We start from the raw sequence: 24,126 nt of genomic DNA, 5'->3' as shown, positions 1-24,126 counted from the left end.
GAAAATCCTGTCCCGCCTCCGCTGTGTCCGGCACAAATCTCACATGGAGTGACCAGGATTTGAACCACACAACTCAGCGGTGAGAGGCCGGCGCGCTGCCGCTTAAGCCACGGTGATTCTTCAATAATAATAATAATAATAATAATAATAATAATAATAATAATAATAATAATAATAATAATAATAATAATATAGTAAAATGGCATGTTTACGGAAAAGTTCAATGACTTGCATGAGCTTGGTGAATTTTTCAGATCTGTTATATATCAGGTCGGATGCACGCATTTTTTTCATCTGTATTCTCAAACTTCCACGTTTCACTGAAAATGTATTCGCCATAGCAGAAAGACAACTTCCACATGTATCTGCAGTAGAAAACTGTAGCAAAATATGACGGCACGTTTACTCAGTCAAAAAATACATTTTAAAAAATATTTAAACATTATTGGCCATGAATTTGCACCCGCGACTACACAGATGTGGGAGAAGCGGCAGAAGAAGAAGATTGGCTATTTATTTGTTATTGTTATATTTTGATTTCCATTCGCTCGTAATTAATGTAGCTTGATGGGTGCCATGTAAAATAAGGTGGTATAAAAAAGCGACAACATGACACAAAACTTGGAAACCTGATCTAGAGAGACAAAATGCCCTCCATGACCTAAGTCACATCCGCTCGCAGACAAACTGGCGAAGAACCTCGCGTTGTCATGGCAACGGCACGTACTGTGTAGAGATGTGAGGAATGCAGGAATGAGGAATGTGGCCTGAAAACACGAACTTCCTGTTCTGCCCAGACAGATCGGCTCTTATATGCTCTTATCTGCTACATGAAGATATTCACTCATACTTTGCAGTTTGCTGGATTACAACTGACTTGAGCGAAAGCTGCCAGTAGAAGACAATACAAAGTCGCCTGGGTAGTAGCGGAGTTTCTATGGTAACCATTGCGTCACTGGCTCTGCTGGTGAAAACCCCTTCGCCCCGTACCTCACCGGGCATGTGCATTCTTCTGATCTCCCAACAGTACTCTCGTTGTGGCCTGCAGCAGACCCAGCGGACAATCATGTCTCTTTTCCTTACACCCAGCATAGCCACACACTTAGGAAATTAGGAAAAGACCAGGGAAGAATATAATAATAATAATAATAATAATAATAATAATAATAATAATAATAATAATAATAATAATACATATAAAATAATATTATATAATTTTATTATCATTATTTTTTTATTTTTTACAACTTGCTTTACGTCGCACCGACAAAGATAGGTCTTATGGCGACGATGGGATGGGAAAGGGCTAGGAGCGTGAAGGAAACAGTCGTAGCCTTAATTAAGGTACAGCCCCAGCATTTGCCCGGCGTGAAAATAGGAAAACACGGAAAACCATATTCAGGGCTGCCAACAGTAGGGTTCGAACCCACTATCTCCCGAATACTGGATACTGGCCGCACTTAAGCGCCTGCAGCTATCGAGCTCGGTATTATTATTATTATTATTATTATCATTATTATTATTATTATTATTATTATCATTATTATTATTATTATTATTATTATTATTATTATTATTATTATTATTATTATTATTATTATTATTATTATTATTATTATTATTATTATTATTATTATTATTATACATACATACATACATATATACATACATGCATACATACATTATCATTATAGACTGGTATGACTTTCAGCGCTCAGTCTGCAAGCCACTGTGAATTTACTAAACGTCTCCACAATCCTCGATTTGCAAGTAGTGTTGTGGCTTCATTTAGTTCTATACCTCTTATCTTTAAATCGTTAGAAACCGAGTCTAACCATCGTCGTCTTGGTCTACCTCTACTTCTCTTACCATCCATAACATGGTCCATTATTCTCCTAGGTAACCTATCCTCCTCCATTCGCCTCACATGACCCCACCACCGAAGCCGGTTTATGCGTACAGTTTCATCCATCGAGTTCATTCCTAAATTAGCCTTTATCTCCTCATTCCGACTACCCTCCTGCCATTTTTCCTCACCTGTTTGTACCAGCAATCATTCTTGCTACTTTCATGTCTGTTACTTCTAACTTATGAATAAGATATCCTGAGTCCACCCAGCTTTTGCTCCCGTAAAGAAAAGTTGGTCTGAAAACAGACCGATGTAAAGATAGTTTCGTCTGGGAGCTGACTTCCTTCTTACAGAATACTGCTGATCGCAACTGCTAGCTCACTGCATTAGCTTTACTACACATAGATTCAATCTCACTCACTATATTACCATCCTGGGAGAACAGAACACACAACCTAAATACTTGAAATTATCGACCTGTTCTAGCATTGTATCACCAATCTGACATTCAATTCTGTTGAATTTCTTACCTACTGACAACAATTTAGTCTTCGAAAGGCTAATTTTCATACCATACTCCTTGCACCTATTTTCAAGTTCCAAGATATTAGACTGCAGGCTTTCGGTACAATCTGCCATTAAGACCAAGTCGTCAGCATATGCCAGACTGTTTACTACCTTTCCACCTAACTGAATCCCTCCCAGCCATTTTATACCTTTCAGCACATGATCCATGTAAACTACGAACAGCAAAGGTGAAAGATTACATCCTTGTCTAACCCCTGTAAGTACCCTGAACCAAGAACTCATTCTACCATCAATTCCCACTGAAGCCCAACTGTCAACATAAATGCCTTTGGTTGATTTTAATAATCTACCTTTAATTCCATAGTCACCCAGTATAGCGAACATCTTTTCCCTCGGTACCCTGCCATATGCTTTCTCTAGATGTACGAAACATAAACACAACTGCCTATTCCTCTCGTAGCATTTTTCAATTACTGGCGCATACAGAAAAGCTGATCCTGACAGCCTCTCTGTGGTCTGAAACCACACTGGATTTCATCCAGCTTCCTCTCAACGACTGATCGCACCCTCCCTTCCAAGATGCCAGTGAATACTTTGCCTGGTATACTAATCAATGAGATACCTCGATTGTTGTTGCAATCCTTCCTCTTCCCTTGCTTATAGATAGGTGCAATTACTGCTTTTGTCCAATCTGAAGGTACCTTACCAACACTCCATGCTAATTTTACTACTCTATGAAGCCACTTCATCCCTGCCTTCCCACTATACTTCACCATTTCAGGTCTAATTTCATCTATGCCTGCTGCTTTATGACAATGGAGTTTATTTACCATACTTTCCACTTCCTCAAGCGTAATTTCACCAACATCATTTTCCTCCTCCCCATGAGCTTGGCTGTTCGCAACACCACCAGGATGATTTCCTTTTACATTGAGATGTTCAAAATATTCCCTCCACCTCTCCAGTGATTCCCTTGGATCTATTATGAGTTCACCTGAATTAGTCAAAACACTGTTCATTTCCTTTTTCCCTCTCTTCCTAAGATTCTTTCTTTCTGTCCAGAAAGGTTTCCCTGCTGCTTGACCTAGCCTTTCCAGGTTATTACCAAAATCTTCCCACGACTTCTATTTGGATTCAACAACTATTTGTTTCGCTCTTTTTCTTTCATCTACGTACAAATCCCTGTCTGCCTCGGCCCTTGTTTGGAGCCATTTCTGATAAGCCTTCTTTTTACTATTACAAGCTGTTCTCACTTCATCATTCCACCAAGATGTTCACCTTTTCCCATCTTTACGCACAGTTGTTCTTAGACATTCCCTTGCTGTTTCTACTACAGCATCCCTGTATGCTACCCATTCACTTTCTATATCCTGAACCTGCTTACTGTCTACTGTTCGAAACTTCTCACTAATCATATCCATGCACTTCTATCTAATTTCTTCGTCCTAGAGATTTTGTACCCTTATTCGTTTGCAGACAGATTTCACTTATTATTATTATTATTATTATTATTATTATTATTATTATTATTATTATTATTATTATTATTATTATTATTATTATTATTATTATTTCAACTGCTATCTACTGTAAGTTAAACCATAGCGCCAGGATTTGACCTGAATAGGAGTTATTTAACTTATGAGTCAGTCTACTAGCACGAGTCACTCGCTGCCAGGGAACGTGGAGTAGTTACCACGAGGCCTCAAGCTCAATGCGACGTAGCTTCTACACTCCTCGTACTCATCTTTCCTACACAACATCTTCCTCTTAAAACAATTATCACCACCACCACCACCACCACCACCACCACCACCACTCCTATACAACATCCGTTTATCGACCCTGCTTCTCTTCCGACGCGGATATTATTAGGTTTGCGAGGCTCAGGTAGTTTAGTTACTCATGCCTTTCATGGCACTTCCCCTACCGTCGCCAATATCTTCATTCTCTGAAGGATCGGACCTGTAACGTAATAATTGTGTGATATTGTCACGAATAAAACAGCGTGTGTTTTATTACTCTAATTTATTTCAGGATAACCCAATACATGCGCACAATTTTATTCGATCATGAATGGTCACACTTACTAATTGCTGTTTATTTACAAGTCTCTCACAGCAGGGCTCCAACTGGGCAATCTTTACCTGAAGGATGCTATACGCCTGATTGACGGGACTTTCACTTTCACAGCAACTGGTTACAAATAAGTTTGAACACATGGCTACTCGCCACAACACACGATAACTATTCCTTGCTTCGATTCCAGAGACAGTCCAGTAATTCACACAGTAGAACACATTGAACAAAATAACTGCTCTCGTCGCTGACTCTACGACGATGCTCAGTCTACAGAAGAACACAGTACTCTCAGGTAGTAAACAGTCTTCCGTGCCGTACGCAGTCTTCCTTCCAGCTACTCACTCGACACTCCGAAGCAACAACAACCACAGCGCCTCGTTCAGACCTCTGTGGGACATTAGCGACAGCCAACACGTTTGTCGCCCTCAGCCGAGCCACCGAACCCCAATACACTGAGTCCCACAGTGACTCTAAGATTGACTCCTAGTCCAACGCTCACTCACCGTTCGCGGCTAGTCTCCCTTTTTATTGCTCGGGTGATATGAACTAGAATATTCGCGACGTGGCTAGAGACGGAACATTCTCGTTGCATCTCCCAGAAACTCGCACGTAAGCCAGCCGACGAGAACAATACATGGAAAGGTCGACACCACCCTACAGGCTATCTGGTAGATGCCCGGTCGTCTGACTCACTAGCCCCTTCCAGGAAGTACCAAAAGGAGCTACCGCAGGGATGGCACGTAACAATATTTAAGACTGTTGTTGTTACGCTGTCTGTTTAACGTCGCACGTACAGAAATACGTTTTCCACTACACTGGGTTGGAAAAAGCTCAGGCTGAGATGACGGACTTACAGTAATTAAGGTCCTACTAACTGGGATTTGTCAGGCTAGAAAACAGGAAACAACAACCACCTTCACGGCTGTCGAATTGACATGAATTAATCAATCTTTCTTCTAGTCTAGACCTATATTTTCTTATCTCACAAACACGTAACAACCCGAAAATTAACCACTTAAAAGTTATCCTCGTTCCTAATAGTTGTAATCGTTTTTCCGGTTTTCTCCTACCTTTTGAGTTTAATTGTGAAGTAAGACAGTTAGTTGTGTTAGAGTAAACTAACTTGACTCGTGCTCTTAAATTGCTATTCAAGAATGAAAACGGTAAAAAGCAATGATTTATTCTTAACACAGCACCACACACAATCAACAACCAGAAATAAACAAAACCTACATAAATATCTTGATAAACATACACCGTCTTACTAATAAAAAGTCCTTATACAGTTGTTTAACTCTTGTTTAGTTAAATAGTGAATAAACCCTGTATAAGCGTTTTACATTTTTCTTACTAATAAACGAGGTATACACATTGTATTACTATACAGCACGTATACACTCGTTCCAAGGCGTAGGAATCTCTTCCTGCAGTTCACTGACGTATGTCGAACGTTCACCGCCTTTATGATCGCTTCTGCTGGTTATCTACGAGCAAAACTTTCCGGAAAGTCGCACAGTAGCACGGCATATCGAAAAGGCAGTGGCAACACTGTCACAGCTGGAAATTGGCTTGTACTGATATCAACATTTCTTCAGCTTGCTTGTGTAATGAACGTCAAAAAAAGAAATGGAAAGGCTTAAGAAAAGATCAATAGCTCCTAACTGGGATAGTACGGAAAATGCAAGCAATTGTAATTGAATCGGCGACTTGAAAAGTGTACACATTCCAAAATCCTTACTTTTCAGGAGAAAGGAAAAACTGTTTTGTAGCTTAAAAAAAGGTTTGATAAAAAAGTTTCTATTAGGCATTTATACATCATATTTCTGGGTATTCAGCTACAAAGTATGGAAATCATATTACGTATGGTTTTCAAGTTATGCCATTTTTCATCTCGAGGAATATGTCCCATTTTACAGGTACTCAAATTTGAGAAAGATCTTTGTAGGGGCAGATAATGTATAATAAACTCGCAATATCAAGTGTCTATTAAGCAGTAACACATTATTACACAAAAATACGCCCAACCATAATTTATTTTATAGTTATTCATTGCCATTCCGTCTTTTTAAAGTGTTTTACTTTACGAAGATGTCTAGCGTCCATAACCTCTGAATGGTGTATGTCTTCTATGTTTAAAATATCGTGAAGATCATCAACGTTATCGTCCATTCTTTCAATGTTACATGGATAAGTCGAATATTTCACCACGATTATATTACTGTAGACAATAAATACCACGAAAATAAACTGCTCACTCGTTTCTTTTTCCGCTCCTCGCTGCTATACAACGCTTATACAAGGGTCCTGGTCTGTATAAGCAATCCAATGAATAACTATAACAGATGTATACACAGGAGGCTTATACACGGTTTATTAGTAACGAATTTCACATAAACGGTGTATAAACCTTGTATAAAAGTTATATACCGTTTATTAGTAAGACGGACATTCCACAAGGAGGTTATACAAACATAAAATGAGCAAAGAGAGAATGTAAAAATTGGTCACTAAGTCTTTGGAGTCGTTTTAATGTAGATGGAGCCACCACATACTCCCTACCCAGTGATAGCGGAGAGGTATTTAGCTGGAAAGCGAACAGTTCGTCCAGAACAGGTACACTTCTCTTCTACTGCAGGAGATGGAGGAGTGTTCTGTAGTTGTTGGTAGTTGGGCTGTTATTTTTCATTTTGTGAAGGAAATTTGTCATCCAGAAGGAAAGCAGGTTTCAGTCTGTCTATTGATACAGTCTGTTCACCGTTGGGCAATTGAATTACAAAATGTTTCTCTCTTCTAGTAAGTACTTTGAAAGGTACGTCGTAGATTGGATGTAATGGTTTCCGAACTGAGCCATGACGAACAAATACATGGGAGCAAGTTAGAAGGTCAGAGGGAATGAATGTCTTTCTCACTGAGTGGTGTACCGGTATTGGTTGAACTGGACGTAAGGACTTGATGTGCTCTTTGAGTTTCAAGACAAAGGAAGGTACATATGTCATTGGTGGCGTCTCCTCCACGAAGACTGCTGGTAACCTCACTGGTTGTCCATAGACAAGTACAGCAGGAGTAGAACCTAAGTGAGGTATGATGATAGATCGGAGACCAAGAAGAACTAGCGGGAGTTGGGGCATCCAGTTGCTGGAGAGTTGTATACGTAGTGCGACTTTTAGTTGACGATGCCAACGTTCGATCTTCCCGTTAGCAGCAGGGTGATACGCAGTTGTTTTGATGTGGTGAACGCCTAGGAGTTTCATCAGGTTATTGAAAAGAGAACAGTCAAACTGTTTGCCTCGGTCAGTGATGATAACAGATGGTATGCCGTATCGAGCTATCCATGTGTACAGCAGGGCATATGCAACTGTTTCAGCTGTTATATCCATCAGGGGCGTAGCTTCCGGCCAGCTTGAAAAACGATCAATTATAGTAAGGATGTAGGTTTATCCTTCAGATGGACGAAGAGGGCCGATGATGTCTACATTAATATGAGAAAAACGGCGGTCCACTGGTTCATATGTGCCTATAGGGCTGGTAGTATGCCTCGTGACCTTGGAACGCTGGCAGGCTACACAGGATTTAGTCCAAAATTTAATATCCTGTCTCATTGACGGCCATACATAACGTTGTCGTACAAGTTTGGTAGATGCATTAATACCTGGGTGAGCCATATTGTGTAATGCATCAAATGCAAATTTACGGAACTGACTTGCCAAAAATGGTCGGAGTTCTCCTGTAGAAACATCAACAATTAATTCAGCTCCTGATGGTAATGTAATGGTCTTGAACTTGAGTGTTGTCTCTGTGGATTGTTGTAGTTGGCATGATGCCTGTGCTTGGGCAACTTCATCAAATGATAGTTGTGATGGTATGGAAATGGATGAGATGCGTTAACAGAAGTCAGCTGGAATATTGTCTCTCCCACGTAGGTACCGTAAGTCAGTCGTGAACTGACCAATGAAGTCTAGATGTCGAAGTTGTCTGGGCGACGCTTTATCAAGACGTTGTTGAAAGGCAAGTCAGTGTAGATGGTAAAATTTCTGCCTTCTAGTAAGTGATGAAAGTACTTCATAGCTGAATAAGCTGCCAATAATTCACGGTCATACGTGCTATAATTCTTCTGTGTATTGGAGAAAGTCTTTGAGAAGAATCCTAGTGGTTCCATCTTTATATCACGGATTTGATGTAATAAAGCTCCCATTGCGAATTTAGATGCGTCAACCAGCAATGCTAACGGTATGTCACCTGACGGATGTGCCAGAAGGGTGGCATTTGCTATTTGTTCCTTAAGATGTGTGAAGGATTTTACTGCTCCAGGTGTCCAGTTAAACTCTCTGCGATCACGCTTGCATGTGTCTTTACAACGACTGAAAAGTGAGCGTTGAGTAGCAGCTGTGTCTGGTAATGACCGGTAATAGAAATTTACTCATTCAAGAAATCGTCTCAAGTCAGCAATAGTACGAGGTTGTGGGAATGAGCAAATAGCATCAACACGGTCGCAGAGTGGTTTGATGCCCGAATATGACACACTGCAGCCTAGGACGGAAATTTCTGATGCACCAAAAACACATTTTGAAAGATTCACATTGATACTGTATTTATGCAGTCGTTCAAGGAGGATTCTTAAGTGATGCTCATGCTCTTCTTCATTTTGATATGCAATCAGGATATCATCGAGATAGCAAAACACAAAGTCCAAATCTCTCAAAATGGAGTCCATGTACCTTTGAAAAGATTGGGCAGCATTTTGCAGACCAAATGGAAGTTTGACAAATTCAAATAAACAAAACGGGGTTATAATAGCTGTCTTGGCCACATCATCTTCTGCGACTGGGATGTGATGGAAACGTCTGATTAGGTCGATCTTTGGGAAAATTGTTTTACCTGATAGTCTGGTATTGAAGTCTTGGAGATGAGGTATAGGATACCTGTCTGGAACTGTGGTGGCATTGAGGGCCCTGTAGTCCCCACAGGGTCGCCATGAGCCATCTTCTTTCTGTACCATATGGAGAGGACTGGACCAAGGACTCTTCGAAGGTCTGCAGATACCCAAGTCGATCATTTTCAGGAACTCCATCTTCGCTTGAGCAAGTTTATCGGGAGGCAGTCTTCTCCCTTTGGCAGCGACTGGTGGGCCGATTGTAGAGACGGTGTGGAAAAAATGTATGTCGGTTGCAGTAAATGCTGGATTGTCCTGAAGTAGGCCTGGGTAGTCTTGTAGTAGAATAGAGTATTTGTTGTGAGGGTCGAGTAAATGAGCACTTCCTGAGACAGGGGACGATACTGGTAGTGCGTGGGTTGATAAATTAGTTGTGCCATCTATGAGACGTTTGTGTTTTATATCAACTAACAACCCATACTTATTAAGAAAGTCAGCACCGAGGAGAGATTGCTGAACATCAGCTATTGTGAATGGCCACAAAAAAGATCGTCTCAAACCAGAGTCAAGTGGAATTAAGCGCTCGCCGTACGTTTTGATTGGTGTCCCGTTAGCTGCATATAGAAGGCGTTTGCAAGCACGCTTTTTATCTTGTGCTGTGGGAGGAAGAACGGACAAATCCGCTCCTGAATCGATAAGAAATCGCCTGCCAGAGGAGCGGTCTGTAATGAATAAGCGGCGAGAATTTACATGGCTCACGTCACTATGTGCCGCCTCTAGCGAGGGGACTGAGCATTTCCCGAATCAGAAGAAGTAAGAGTAAAACTTTATGGGAGAGTACACTTCTTCGCCTTTTGTCGGTATGTGAAATGGTACCAGCCTAATGAACCACCTGGTTGATAATGTTTATGACGAGGTGAACGGGACTTTGAGCGAGAACGATACTGTGGTCGATTCAGAACACTATTTATTGATAATGTTAATTATTCAATCTGTTCTTCAAGCCTAGAAATCCTATCGATGGGTGATGCTGACGGTTGCGACTGAATAGCAGATATGCTAGGGCTCGAATAATCCAATATTCGGTCTGCTATTGTTGCTAGGTTGTCCAGTGTATCACTGGAATATGCTAATATAGACCTTAAATGTACTGGTAGCCTTTGCATGAAAATAGTTCTTAGAAAGTCGTCCTGAACTTGTGTTCCAGCAAGGGTTCGCATTTCTCTGAGTAACTGACTAGGCTTCTTATCACAAGTTCGATTTCTGTTGAAAGTTTGGTTACCTTTCGTCCGTCTGATTCCTCGAATTCAGTTAGACGAGACTTGAGGTCTGTAAAAGGTGTATTGGATAATGATCGATTCAGAAAGTCACTTACAAGCTCTGCGACATCAGGCTCGAGCGATCCTATTATGTAATTAAATTTTGTGTCCGCCTCCGTAGCGTAACGGTTAGTGTTATTAGCTGCCGTCCTCGGACGCCCGGGTTCGATTCCCGGTTCTGCCAGAAATTTAAAAATGGCAGGAGGGCTGGTATATGGTTCAAATGGTACACGCAGCTCACCTCCAATGGGGGTGTGCCTGAAAAGAGCTGCACCACCTCGGGATGAGGACACGAGTTTACTTTATTAAATTTTGTCAATTCTGCCGTAATACCGGTCGTAGCGAATTTGTCACCGGTTGGTGGGACGGAGAACTGAAACTACAGTGTGTTTGGAAATATAAATTTTAATTTTTTTTATTTGTCTGAAGGATTTAAATTTTTTTTTGCAACTCTGGACTCTACTGGAATTTTATGTAACCGCAAGAAATATTGAACTGTATGAACATTTCAACATGCAAAAGTGTTTTGAAGTGATTTTTTTAAATGTAGTTTTTATGTAATCTGATGTAAAATTTGTAAGGTGATTTATTTTGGAGCATCCTGTACCTGTACCACACGTGTGGTTTCCTATGATGAAATTTTGGTGTTGTAATCGTAATGTTCCAGAACTTGTGCAATTGCTAACGATGGTAAAATGACCATATATGGTCACAAGATTTCCTATTGGCAAAAAGGTCCAGGAATCTAGGGTAAGTTTGATCTTATTGGTTGATTGTAATCGGGCCATTTCCGGCCTTGTGGCCGGCTTCGAATTATGATGCGTGAGCTCGGCGTCATTTTCCATCCGACCGCCCTCGCGAGCGTTCGCGCTCGAGGGCTACCCTCGGGAACTCCTGCCTTTCCGAAGTAAGTGTTATTTCAGTGTTTTTGCAATGTTATTCTCAATGTTTTCCGGTTTCGTTTCATTTAGTTTAATTCCTTTTGTGTTTCATTATTTCTTCTCTTAATGTCATCTTAAAAGTTTAATTTGATGAGTCCGAGTTTACCCTAGGTTCCAATCGCCGTACTTTCAATTCTTTCATCCATTAAATACTTTCGCTTTAAACTATACCTTTAATGTAGCATCACCTTCATTGTTAAATCAAGTTTTATGTTAAGTCACTTAAGTATGTCTTGTTTCCGTGTCGTGGAACTGTATTTTGTAAAACTTTCTTGTCATTTTTAATATAGTTGAGCTAGAGGGTGTTTCTTGTAAGTCTTTTCTCCCCCATAACGTCATACGTTCCATGTACCCCGATAAGGGCTTCCCGCAGCTTCCACATCCTGCCTTAGTTGTCATTTTTAGGCCTGTAAGTGTTCCCTGTTTTGGTTTATATGAATTCTCCGCCACTGCGTCATATTTCTACCTCCTTATTCATATTATTAAGTATTATCTTATTTACTACAAGTATTATTATATTATTTACTACTGGTATTATTTTCCTATCACATTATCATTATTATTTATTACTGGTATTATATTATTTCTACCTTATTATTATTATGTTATTTACTCCTATCTTATTTTTATTTATGTACACGCTCGAAAGCGCGGTAACAGAATTGTGCCTCGATTTGCATCAGCCATAATTTTACGTTCTTTCGCCAAATTGGTGGTATTTTTACCGAGACGCGTGCGATATGTGCATTTCTGTTCTCGTAAATGTCTGTTGATAGGGTTCCTTCCGTATTCTCAGTGTTAGGCGTGTTTACAGAAACACAACAGTCAACAGTTACACTGCACGACACTTGAATGCACACGTTTTTATTTCATCACGTCGGGGTCACCACTGTTAAAGTAAGTTAACTTGACTCGTGCTCTTAAATTGCTATTCAAGAATGAAAAAGGTAAAAAGCAATGATTTATTGTTAACGCAGCACCACACACAATTAACAACCAGATATAAACAAAACCTACATAAACATCTTGATAAACATACATTCCACAAGGAGGTTGTACAAACTTAAAAGGAGCAAAGAGAGAATGTAAAGATTGGTCATTAAGTCTTCGGAGTCGTTTTAATGTAGATGGAGCCACCACAGTTGATTTCGGAAAATTCTAAGAATTGTTTTAAATACTAGCTTGGGAATTTTCTGGGGAATGTGAATGGGTTCAGTACTTTCGAGTGGAAAGAAATCTCCCCTAACCATAAATTTTGATTCGAAATTCTTAACACACACAACGGTTTTGATTCTCTGAAATGGTTCCTTCTGTTCCCTCATCCATTTCTCCCAAATATTTCCTGAGCTGACAAAGGATGAGGCAGTACTTTAATTGAGGTGTGCCTGTTCAAAAGGTTAATTTTCTTTCTTTTTTTTTGTCCACATGCATTGCATTAGTTGAATACTATCGAATGCCATGAACAATCCAGACCATAAAGATTTAATTCCTATTATGGGTACGTTCCAGATGCCTTTTATCATACGTTTCCTTGTGTTTTTCTACAACTGTCTTAGGGTGGAAATATAGACACTCCTAATTAAACTATATCCGTTACCTTACAGAACTGGTATCGTCAAATCAGAATTTCGCTCTTCGGTCATTAACTCCTTCAACAATGACCCTGAAAGTGTGATTGACTTTTCCGAATGTTTATACACTCATCAGATGGCACTATAACACAGTACAGTATTTGCAATTAATAAGTTATTACAGTAACAGATTTCACATTTAGGTATACACACAAGTATGTATATGGGGCTGATCAACAAAGACATCAAAAGCAGGTCTTGAGGCCAATAAACTAAAATAACAACGAGATCGAACAATGGAAACAAGATAGGAAAAATTTACGATAGCGTTGCTCTATCCTTTAACCATCTCGTGCACGCATTTTCATTTCAAAGTGAAAGATAAATTTTTCCCAATATTTTATATATTGAAAGATTACAAAATACATATAATCACGTTTTATTTTAAAATATGCAGGTCTACCTTTCTCTGAAAACTGTAAGAGCCTCATATTAGGCTTCTGCATGTTTCGAGAAAATAATGATAATATCTATCTATCTATCAATCAATCAATCAATCAATCAATCAATCAATCAATCAATCAATCAATCAATCAATCAATCAATCAATCAATCGATCAATCAATCAATCAATCAATCAATCAATCAATCAATCAATTAATCAGTCAAGCAGTTAATCAATCAACCAATCAATCAAAGTTGGTGTATGCACGATAAAGATAGTACAGTAGTATAATTGGAAATTAATACCTAGTTCTACTATAGAAACGCTCTTTAGAAGGCATTCTTCTTCCTCTCATTCTCCCAACATTTTTCCCACACCCTGCTGGAGCCGTAAGTTCACAGCCTCTCTACCTTCAGGTTGGAGTCGAGTCGTGTACTCTTTAAATACTTCAAATATCAGGAAAATCAGCATCATGGTAAGTTTAAATCGCTTCTAGGAAGCCAGAAGGAAGTTTTAGCATTGTCCTCATAAATCGTCAAGTCAGTCTGCCAGTTAAGATAAGCAACTCATCTCGTGCAACAAAGGCGCACCTTGAGGCTGCTCTAGTAGCATATTTTTAGTATGAATGATACTTGGTCTCGGAAATTATCTGGGGTATAGCTGTACTTTCCATTAGAAAATAAAGAAGTCAGAGGTGATAAGGACAAGGGCAATGTTATCGGAATATAGCTGTTGTTATGATAAGAAAAGTTCTACGTATTGTCTTTAATTAAAACATGTGTTTTTGGTTTTATCTGTACATCACAAGGTGAACCCGTAGTACGCCACTTGTCACCAACTTCGAAACGCAGGATTTTGTCGGAATGCTGCAGGCAGGATATTGATGAGCAAATCTCCGAACGCATCTTTTATAGTTAATTTTACGTACGGTAATATTCCACTAAATAAATTATCTCTTCAATAGAATACTTTATTTTTCAATCGATTACCTAATACACAAGCAACAGTCCCTCACATGTTCCGTACAATTCTCAGAAGCAAGTAACTGCTGAAATGCTTTGCCACCTATCACCTGGCTTTTCACACTGCAGTTGAGAGAACCGGAAGTGGTCAACGGCAGAATGGTACTGTACCAGTTGGTACATCAGCTCCTTGCGATTTAGTTTTATGCATCCCCCCGCTTTTATTACAGTTCTGTCCGGCTCCATGGCTAAATGGTTAGCGTGCTGGCCTTTGGTTACAGGGGTCCCGGGTTCGATTCCCGGCAGGGTCGGGAATTTTAACCGCCATTGGTTAATTTCGCTGGCACGGGGGCTGGGTGTATGTGTCGTCTTCACCATCATTTCATAGCTGCCTCTGTGGATCAGCGGTAGAGTGTCGGCCTCCGGATCCCAAGATAGCGGGTTCAAACCCGGCAGAGGTAGTCGGATTTTTGAAGGGGCGGAAAAAAGTCCATTCGACACTCCATGTCGTACGATGTCGGCATGTAAAAGATATCTGGTGACACATTTGGTGTTTACCCGACAAAATTCATTAAATCTCAGCCATAGACGCCCAAGAGAGTTTCGGTTTACTCGGTCTGCCATCTAGTGGGGGCCTAGAGTAAAACGGAACGTCGAAATTGACGAGCAGACAGCCAGATGGCGTCAAATTGAAATGTCTGCACACGGTAGCTGAGGCCATACGATTATTATTATTATTATTATTATTACCATCATTTCATCCTCATCATGACGCGCAGGTTGCCTACGGAGTCACGTCAAAAGACCTGCACCAGGCGAGCCGAATATGTCCTCGGACACTCCCGCCACTAAAAGCCATACGCCATTTAATTTCTTTATTACAGTTCTGAAATACATCGGCTCCTCTCCCTAAATCGGGATAATATAACGAGATGCGAGTGAGCGCCACTATTAATTCATTATGGGTACCTCGAATGAACCCGTAAAACGATACGAACAACACATACCTTACAACAGGTGTTGCACAGACATACACACGCACACACACGCGCGCACACCAGAAGCATGTATTGTATAGGCTGAAAACTGCGCGGTGCGTGTCAAGCATGGAAATAGCTCAATTGGCAGAGGTACGGAGGGAGTTGTGATGTGGACGGTGCTCGAAGTTCGGAATCCCAATTGCCTGGGATGTGGTAAGGTTGCATACATAATAGCTTCCACAGCCTGATTTGCTTATTTGGCCCTGTAATGGGCCGTTTGTATCGCGGCATAGTTTATTGAGCTAGGTTGGACGAGGATGAGGAGGTGATGGCATGTGGCTAATACACAGGCAACCAATTAGCTACCGTCGTACATGTTCCAAGCTTCGTAGACCACAGGTAGGGCAAAGTGTGACCTATTGTAACAATAACAACATGCGATGGCAGGTAGGTATGTAGCTGCGCTATCTCACTTCCTTCGAGGCAAGTCACAACACAACACAACACAACACAACACAAAGCTTATTCACTGCCTCGTGATGTATTCCAGCGACGAGTATGTGGATATGTTACTTATCTATGGAAAAACTAGACAGAATGCATACCAGGCACAACGCCTGTATCAAGAACGCTCTCTGAATAGACGAAAACCGACAGGTGTGGAACGAAATCTGCGGGCGACTACGTCCCTGGGAAGGACACGGCCTGTTCGAGATCATCCCGTGACGCCTGCTAACAATGAAGAGGTTGTGTTGAACGCTGTCCGGCATGACCCTCACGCTAGCGCACGGGTCATTGCACAGGAGATGAACATCAGCCGGGCGTCTGTTATGCGGATATTGCATACCCAGCGGTTTTACCCGTACCATCTGCACTTACAGGAGCTCCATGGTCATGATTTCGATGGTCGGGTGGCGTTCTATCAATGGGCCCTACAGGTTGTGGACACTGATTCCGCCTTTTTAGCAACCATCTTATTTATGGATGAAGCACGGATCCAGAACAATGGAACCGTTAATCGACATAATATGCGTGGAGTGTGGATAATTCCTATTGGGTATGACACGCAGCTTTTCAGGTACAGTGCGGCGTAAACTTATGGTGCGGCATAGTGCGTGATCACCTCATTGGTGCCCGTCTCTGTAGCGTAACGGTTAGTGTGATTAGCTGCCGTCCTCGGGGGCCCGGGTTCGATTCCCGGTACTGCCAGAAATTTAAGAATGGCAGGAGGGCTGGTATGTGACTGAAATGGTACATGCAGCTCACCTCCAATGGGGGTGTGCCTAAAAAGAGCTGCACCACCTCGGGATGAGGACACGAGTTTAGCTCACCTCCAATGGGGGTGTGCCTGAAAAGAGCTGCACCACCTCAGGATGAGGACACGACACATATACCTCATTGGTCCCCACTTCTTTCAGGGACTTCTGATGGGTGAACGCAATCTGCGATTTCTCCAAGATGACTTGCCACCGTTTTTGAACATGTACCACTCCTTGACCGGTGCAGGATACAGTTTGAACGTTACGGAGTTCCACCGCACGGGGTGGTGGTGGTCGTCGTCCGGAACCATCTCCATGCGGCGTATCCTGTTAAATGGATAGGAAGGAGAGGACCTCTTCCCTGACCCGTCAGATCGCCCGATCTTAAACCCCTGGATTTTTTTCTGTGGGAACATGTAAAACAACTGGTGTATGCACAGGAGCCGAGCAGTCCTGGTGACCATGGATAGCTCATCATCGAGGCATACCAATCCGTTACGCCGGAGATTTTGCAACGTGGCAGACGCTCCTCATAACATCGCGTGCAGCTCTGTATCGACCACGGAGGTCGTCAGTTCAAGCAGGTGCTGCGTCAAAATACGTAGGTAATTGAAACCCTCTCACATGTTTCCTAGCCCATTCCAACCAGATCCATACAATATGCCACCATACCAATGGCCCTTCTGTCCGACTCGTTGGCTGAACGGTCAGCGTACTGGCCTTCGGTTCAGAGGGTCCCGGGTTCGATTCCCGGCCGGGTCGGGGATTTTAACCTTCATTGGTTAATTCCAATGGCCCGGGGGCTGGGTGTTTGTACTGTCCCCAACATCCCTGCAACTCACACACCACACATAACACTATCCTCCACCACAATAACACGCAGTTACCTACACATGGCAGATGCCGCCCACCCTCATCGGAGGGTCTGCCTTACAAGGGCTGCACTCGGCTAGAAATAGCCACACGAAATTATTTATAATGGCCCTTCTTAGGGCCGAATAAACAAATCAGTATGTGGAAACTATTAAGTATGCAACCTTGCCACATCGCAGTCAACTGGCTGTAAAAAATATAAAAAACAACTTGCATCGGATTCGAACTTTCGAGCACCGTCCACTATCACAACTTCCACCAAACCTTTGCCGAGTGAGCTATTGCGAGGCTTGACACACAGGGCGCAGTTTCCAGCCTATACAATACCTCTTCCTGGTGTGTGTGTCTTCTGTTGTAGGGTACATATTCTTCGTATCTGCACTTTTTTTACGGGTTCATTCGTGGTACCCACAATAACTTAATCGTTTCTTGCTGGTTTTTAGCCCGTACCCACACAACTCGTTATAGAGGCGGCAAACTATCGATAGTAATCGCCATCGATATTTTCCGATATTATGAGCTCTACTGTCGAAAGTAATCGACAGTTTTCAAAAAGTGTAACGAATCATATCATTATGCTTGAAAATAGAACATTTATTGAACACAATCCACAAAATATGAGTAGAAAGCACAACTATTTCATGCTATGTAATTTCTGAAATTCAAATCGGAATCACTCATAAATCTCTTCAGAGGCACGTCCGAGACATTCTCGGGCTGCACGCGCTTGCCCATACCGTGACCGCCCGAGAAATTTTCATTCAGCTGCAGTGTTCATTTTGCGATCGCCCGACATTTTCTTGGGTATTGTAATATCTTTCGAAAAAGTTTTACAGAATTCTCAACAGGTGGCAGGAGAGTTTTCAGTTGCTTTCATGAAGTCTTTGACCTAAAATGTGCCTTATCTTCCGTCGCCTACATACAATCTCTGACAAATTATATATCTCATTTTTTGTCCCGTATTGGCATCAACTCAAGTAAGGTTAGGTTGAATGGAGAATTCCACCGTCCAAAATGCTAAATAGTCTTTCTGCCGGCACTGAAGTCGCAGGTACAGAAATATACTTAAATGTACACCTATGAATTGGAACTAATTCCTCACCAGTTAACTGCAAACAGCTGTACAATTTCTGTTAGCGCGAAAAATAAGCCGGTAGATAGTGGGTTCGAATCCCACTGTCGGCAGCCCTGAAGATGGTTTTCCGTGGTTTCCTATTTTCACACCAGGCAAATGTTAGGGCTGTACCTTAATTAAGGCCATGGCCGCTTCCTTCCACCTCCTAGGCCTTTGCTATCCCATCCTTGCCATAAGACCTACTTGTGTCGGTGCGACGTAAAGCCACTAGCAAAAGAAAGGAAAAGAAAAATAAGGCAATGAGGAAGGATAAAAAACTAACGTTGACTATCGATGTCAGACGATAGTGGTCGCTATCGATAACTATCGATAGCACTATCGATAGTTTTCCTCCCCTAACTCGTTATATTACTACGGTTTAGGGAGAGGGACCGATGAATGTCAATATTGAATTAAACGCGACGGGTTGCATGAAAATAAATTGCAAGAGGCTGGTGAACCACTCGGTATTACATCACATAACTGGGTGCAAATGTGAGTGATGGCTCAGTGATCTGGTGCTACTTTCTCACCAACTTGGCTGTGAAACGAATTTCGATCAATGCAAGTGAGACTTTTGAAATATAAAGTAACATATTCGTGATCAGGTTTACGCATCGTGACTTAACGGCGTATGGCAATGACGTAAGATTACAAACTTCTTTTATTTAAATCTCAGGTACTGTGGGCAGCTCTATTCATTTATCATCAGCTCCCTGACCTCCAGAGAGACAACACACAGTAACAACAGCAGTCAGTCAACGTAATATTACGGCTTAGGGTATATGCAATTGTATATCATCATATCTTGCTTATAGTTCCGTTTTTATGAGTTTCGACTTGACAGATAGCCGGAAGTCAGACGGTGGTGCCAAACTGCTACGAATACAAACAGCTGATTGACGATACACAGCTCGAACAGTACCGTAATGTAAATACTGGAATATAAGTTCATAATCAGTTATTCTTTGTAGCAACATATATGATTCACGCAAGATGAATGTCAATGCTCGAACAGATAAAACGTGAGAAAATTAAATTTCTACTCACCATGTAGAAGATCTCGCGTTGCTGTTTAGATTCAGTTTCCCGTAACGAAGGAATGTTTTATTTTTTATTTTTTGCTAGGGGCTTTACGTCGCACCAACACAGATAGGTCTTATGGCGACGATGGGATAGGAAAGGCCTAGGAGTTGGAAGGAAGCGGCCGTGGCCTTAATTTAGGTACAGCCCCAGCATTTGCCTGGTGTGAAAATGAGAAACCACGGAAAATCATTTTCAGGGCTGCCGATAGTGGGATTCGAACCTACTATCTCCCGGATGCAAGCTCACAGCCGCGCACCTCTACACGCAGAGCCAACTCGCCCGGTAACGAAGGAAATAATCCTACAAAGCGAATATACCACCAATTTCTGAGTCACTATCAGCATTGTCATCGTCTGCTGAGGTTTCGCTCTCGCTTGACCCTAAAGAGATAATAAAGTCTTCAACATAATCGTCTGTGAGGCTTTCTTTCTCCCAAGCTTTAATCTTCTCGGATTTCGTGTGTCTTACACGTTGCTCCAGTCCTCCGTACTTATACGGCCTACGGTTTCGAAAATAAATCTTTCAACTTCCGAAACTGTGAAGAGTCGGTTATTCTCAGCTACATAATCCTTCACTTGGCCCCAAATCAGTTCTGGGGCGTTAAAATGGCCATGGTATTGTGGAAGGTGAACTACTTTATGCCCGTTCCTTCTGGCTATTTCATCCACCACATAAACTGGGCACTGGAGCTTGTTTTGTTTCAAGAGATGCATAAGATCCCCCTTCCCCCATGTCATCGCGAACCGAAATATTGTGCTCCTTCAACCACTCAATGAACTCATTCTTTCTAGTCGCCATTTCCCGGGCCTGGCTCCTTAGTGGAGTACCGCGTCCGAAGGGCTTTCTTCTCTTGGGAGCTTCATCCGTAGACGTAGTAGTCAACATGACAGAATATCAAATTCACACACGGGCCTAAAATTAACCTACTATATAACTACCGAACGAAATATTAAACTAAGCTACTATATAAACTAGATCACCTGTTACACACTATTCACTACATTATAACGCGCTATGCTATTAAAAATACTAAACAATTCATTTATAAACTCTACACTACGAAATATAAACGAACAACAACCCAGCACAAAGACACACAAAGACCGCGAAAAGAACTGAGCACAATACAACACACAGCTGATAGCACGTGGTTACAGTAAACAACAGATCGACAACACCGCTAACCGGAACTGGAGTCTTAATCGGAGCGATCGGCTGCCTATGATTGGCTGTTGATTAATTCACTTACCCTCCGCCAAAAGGCAGCGCTCAAACGTCAAGTCGAAACTCATAATAACGGAACTATAGTTTTGGCGCGGCGATATTAAGGAATTCGAGGACAAAGCTTTCACCCCCCCCCTTTTTTTTTACTTATTATTTACTTCCCCCCACCCCCACCCCCAACTCATAGTTCGAATTATCGTTTTAAGCGCTTAGGCATAGCCAAATTATCCACTTGACCGTCATACTTTTTCTTTTGGCTCGGCGATATTAGAGCAAACGGGTTACTCATTACTCGACGGAGGATTTACAGTTACTGTGATTAGCTGCCACCCCCGGAGGTCCGGGTTCGATTCCCAGATCTGCCACGAAATATAATAATAATAATGTTATTGGCTTTACGTCCCACTGACTACTTGAACAGTTTTGGCAGACGCCGATGCGCCGGAATTGTCCCGCAGGAGTATCTTTAAGTGCCAGTAAATCTACCGACACGAAACTGACGTATTTGAGCACCTTCAAGTACCGCCGGACTGAGCCGGGATCGAACCAGCCAAGTTAGGGTTGAAAGGACAGCGCTTCAACCATTTGAGCCACCTAAGCCCGGCACGAAATTTGAAAAGTGGTACGAGGACTAGAACAGCCTCGGGAGGTCAACTGAGTAGATGGGGTTTTATTCCCACTTCACGACTTTAGCCATCCTCGAAATGGTTTTCCGTGGTTTTCCACTTCTTCAGACAAACGCCGAGATGGCACTTAACTTAAGGCCACGGCTGGTTCCCTCTTCCTCGTCTATCCCTCCAATCTCCCCATCCCCCACAAGGCCCCCATTCAGCACAGCAGGTGAGGCCGCCTGGGCGAGGTATAATCGCGATCACAAGAATTTCGAGTGGAAAAGGAAACAGGTAACGTTCGGGCGAAGATTTTGACCAACCCTGAGGATGAAGGAGAAGCAACCAAGGCTACGCCACATGTGTTTGTCTTCCAGGAGGTATGGGTTGCGAAGTTGCGCACTCTATGGTTAATCATTCTGCCTACACTGGCTTTTCCTAATCAAGGAAAACAATTAATTAACTGTCATTTAATTGCGATGAACGGCCGTAGCCGTGTTGAAACACCGGATCCCGTGATATCTCCGAAGTTAAGCAACATTGGGCGTGCTCAAAATTAGTATGGGTTGCCACGCGCTGTTGGCGGGGGGTAAGGGAATGGAGGAGCGGAAAGGAACCGGCCACCCTACCGTACGTAAACTCCGGTTCAGGCACACCTTGGCAGAGGTTCGGAACTGCCTTCGGGCAGAATACACCCTTTCCTTACCTTAATTGCGATGAAGTGTGCACGATGTAATCCCACCCCAATATATGGCATTTAATTATTTGATCAGCACTGACAATAACTTCGTGGAACGGTTTTCCAAATGCCCTTGCCCCTTTGATACTCATACTTATTTAATGCCAGGTTATTTTTACTTTAGTTTTTTAGGATAAAAATTGGTAGTAGTAGTAGTAGTAGTAGTAGTAGTAGTAGTATTTAACAAGGCATATATTGACAAAAATAAGGGTAATTCTTTCTTACAGTGGTTGAGCATGATGCCATTTGATAATTAAGTCATAGTCGAGACCGCTAACACTTCAGCCAGACTTCGCACACAAGAATTAAAAAGAAAGTGGAGAATTTGACCGTCAATGTGTTGACATACACATGACGTCTGTTGCCTTGAAGGAGTCGTGTGGTTCCTCCCTTCATTTCCCTATCCCTTCATTGTCGATCCAGTGGGACGTGTGGGCAGGCGGGGAAGCAAGTACCTTCCCCTCCGTGTGTGTTTGGTTCATGTTAGAAATCCTGGTACTTCTCCACCTCCCCTCACTCTTCAAATGTGTGCATGTGTTAAAGCGTCTAATGGATGTGACCAATGAGAGAGTGTGTGTAAGTAGGAACTGGGGGGTTCTGAGGGCTGTACTGATTTTTTTCCTGAAATGAATATTTCTGGCCATGGGATACTAAAGATTTTGAGTGTACTGGTCCTTCTTCACAGTTTTATCTGTGACCAGATGTCTCACACTCCAGGACACTACCCTTGAGGCGCTAGAGGCGGGATCCCTCGCTGAGTCCGAAGGGAAAACAAACCTGGAGGGTAAACTGATTAAGAAAGAAAGTGCAGTAGAAAACCTTACAATTCTGCACTTAGATAACTTATGCATTTAAAGTTAAAATTAAGCAATTTATGAAGCTCTTTAGTGAAGTTTTAAATGATAATGATTAATTGCAGAATATTATTGGAATAGAAAATAAGATATTAAAATAATTCTAACCAGACTTTTACCGTGAAGACATTTCTTTTATTTAATCATAAATCACCAGTATTTTGAAGAAATTCCATCATAGTTCAAATAATAATAATAATAACAATAATAATAATAATAATAATAATAATAATAATAATAATAATAATAATAATAATAATAATAATAATATATGGCTTCAAGAGATGCTTGGTGAAGGTCTTTTTCTAGTAGATAGCCTAACAGCTCCAATAACCGTAAACTACACGAGTTCTTTGCAACTTTCTGATTGTGAAGAAACGCCACTCTATAACCATCAATGGTAAGAGTTCGAGGAACCATTCCTCTTCTGTGTTCGAAAATCCTCAAAGAGGTTTCAAAAAGAGCCCTTATGTAAGATCGCCTTAATGGCCTTAAAAGGCCCAATATCTCTTTTGAGGAACCATCTTTATGGACATGATCTTAAGGAGCTTTCTTAAATGAAAAACTAAGAAAATGTTTAAAAAATAATTGTTTGGTTTAGTTTGTCTCATGGCAACTCAGGACTTTGGGAAGTTGTTCTAAATGATAAATAAATAGGAGTGTTTTCTAAGAAACTACCGACACGTTGGTGGCTTCAATTAACCTACGCAGTGGCCTCCGCGGTATGCACTAGCCATGCGTCTTGGTGGGTGTGCTAAGTACCAACTGATGAGCCCAACTTAACATACGGGGGCGAAACGCTGGTAACCAGGAATGAATTAG

At 41.7% G+C, this 24,126-nt stretch overlaps 1 protein-coding gene across 6 annotated transcripts in view; it reads left to right on the top strand.

Moving 5' to 3' along the window:
- LOC136877483 (serine/threonine-protein phosphatase 6 regulatory ankyrin repeat subunit B) overlaps positions 1-24,126 on the top strand; it is a 36,676-nt gene that overhangs the window by 1,916 nt on the left and 10,634 nt on the right. Inside the window, exon 1 of one of the 6 annotated variants that reach the window (XM_068228667.1) lies at positions 11,345-11,398. The exons of 2 other annotated variants lie outside the window; for them this stretch is intronic. The gene's annotated coding sequence lies outside the window, so the exon portion shown is untranslated. Of the gene's footprint in view, positions 1-11,344; positions 11,399-11,483; positions 11,556-24,126 lie in introns of those variants that run through there. 3 more of the 6 variants (XM_068228663.1, XM_068228666.1, XM_068228664.1) reach the window with 3 other exon arrangements.

Source organism: Anabrus simplex, chromosome 7, assembly GCF_040414725.1.
Source record: "Anabrus simplex isolate iqAnaSimp1 chromosome 7, ASM4041472v1, whole genome shotgun sequence".
Lineage (NCBI taxonomy): Eukaryota > Metazoa > Arthropoda > Insecta > Orthoptera > Tettigoniidae > Anabrus > Anabrus simplex.
Note: the sequence above shows the minus strand (reverse complement) of the source record. Positions and strands in the feature narration are given on the sequence as shown.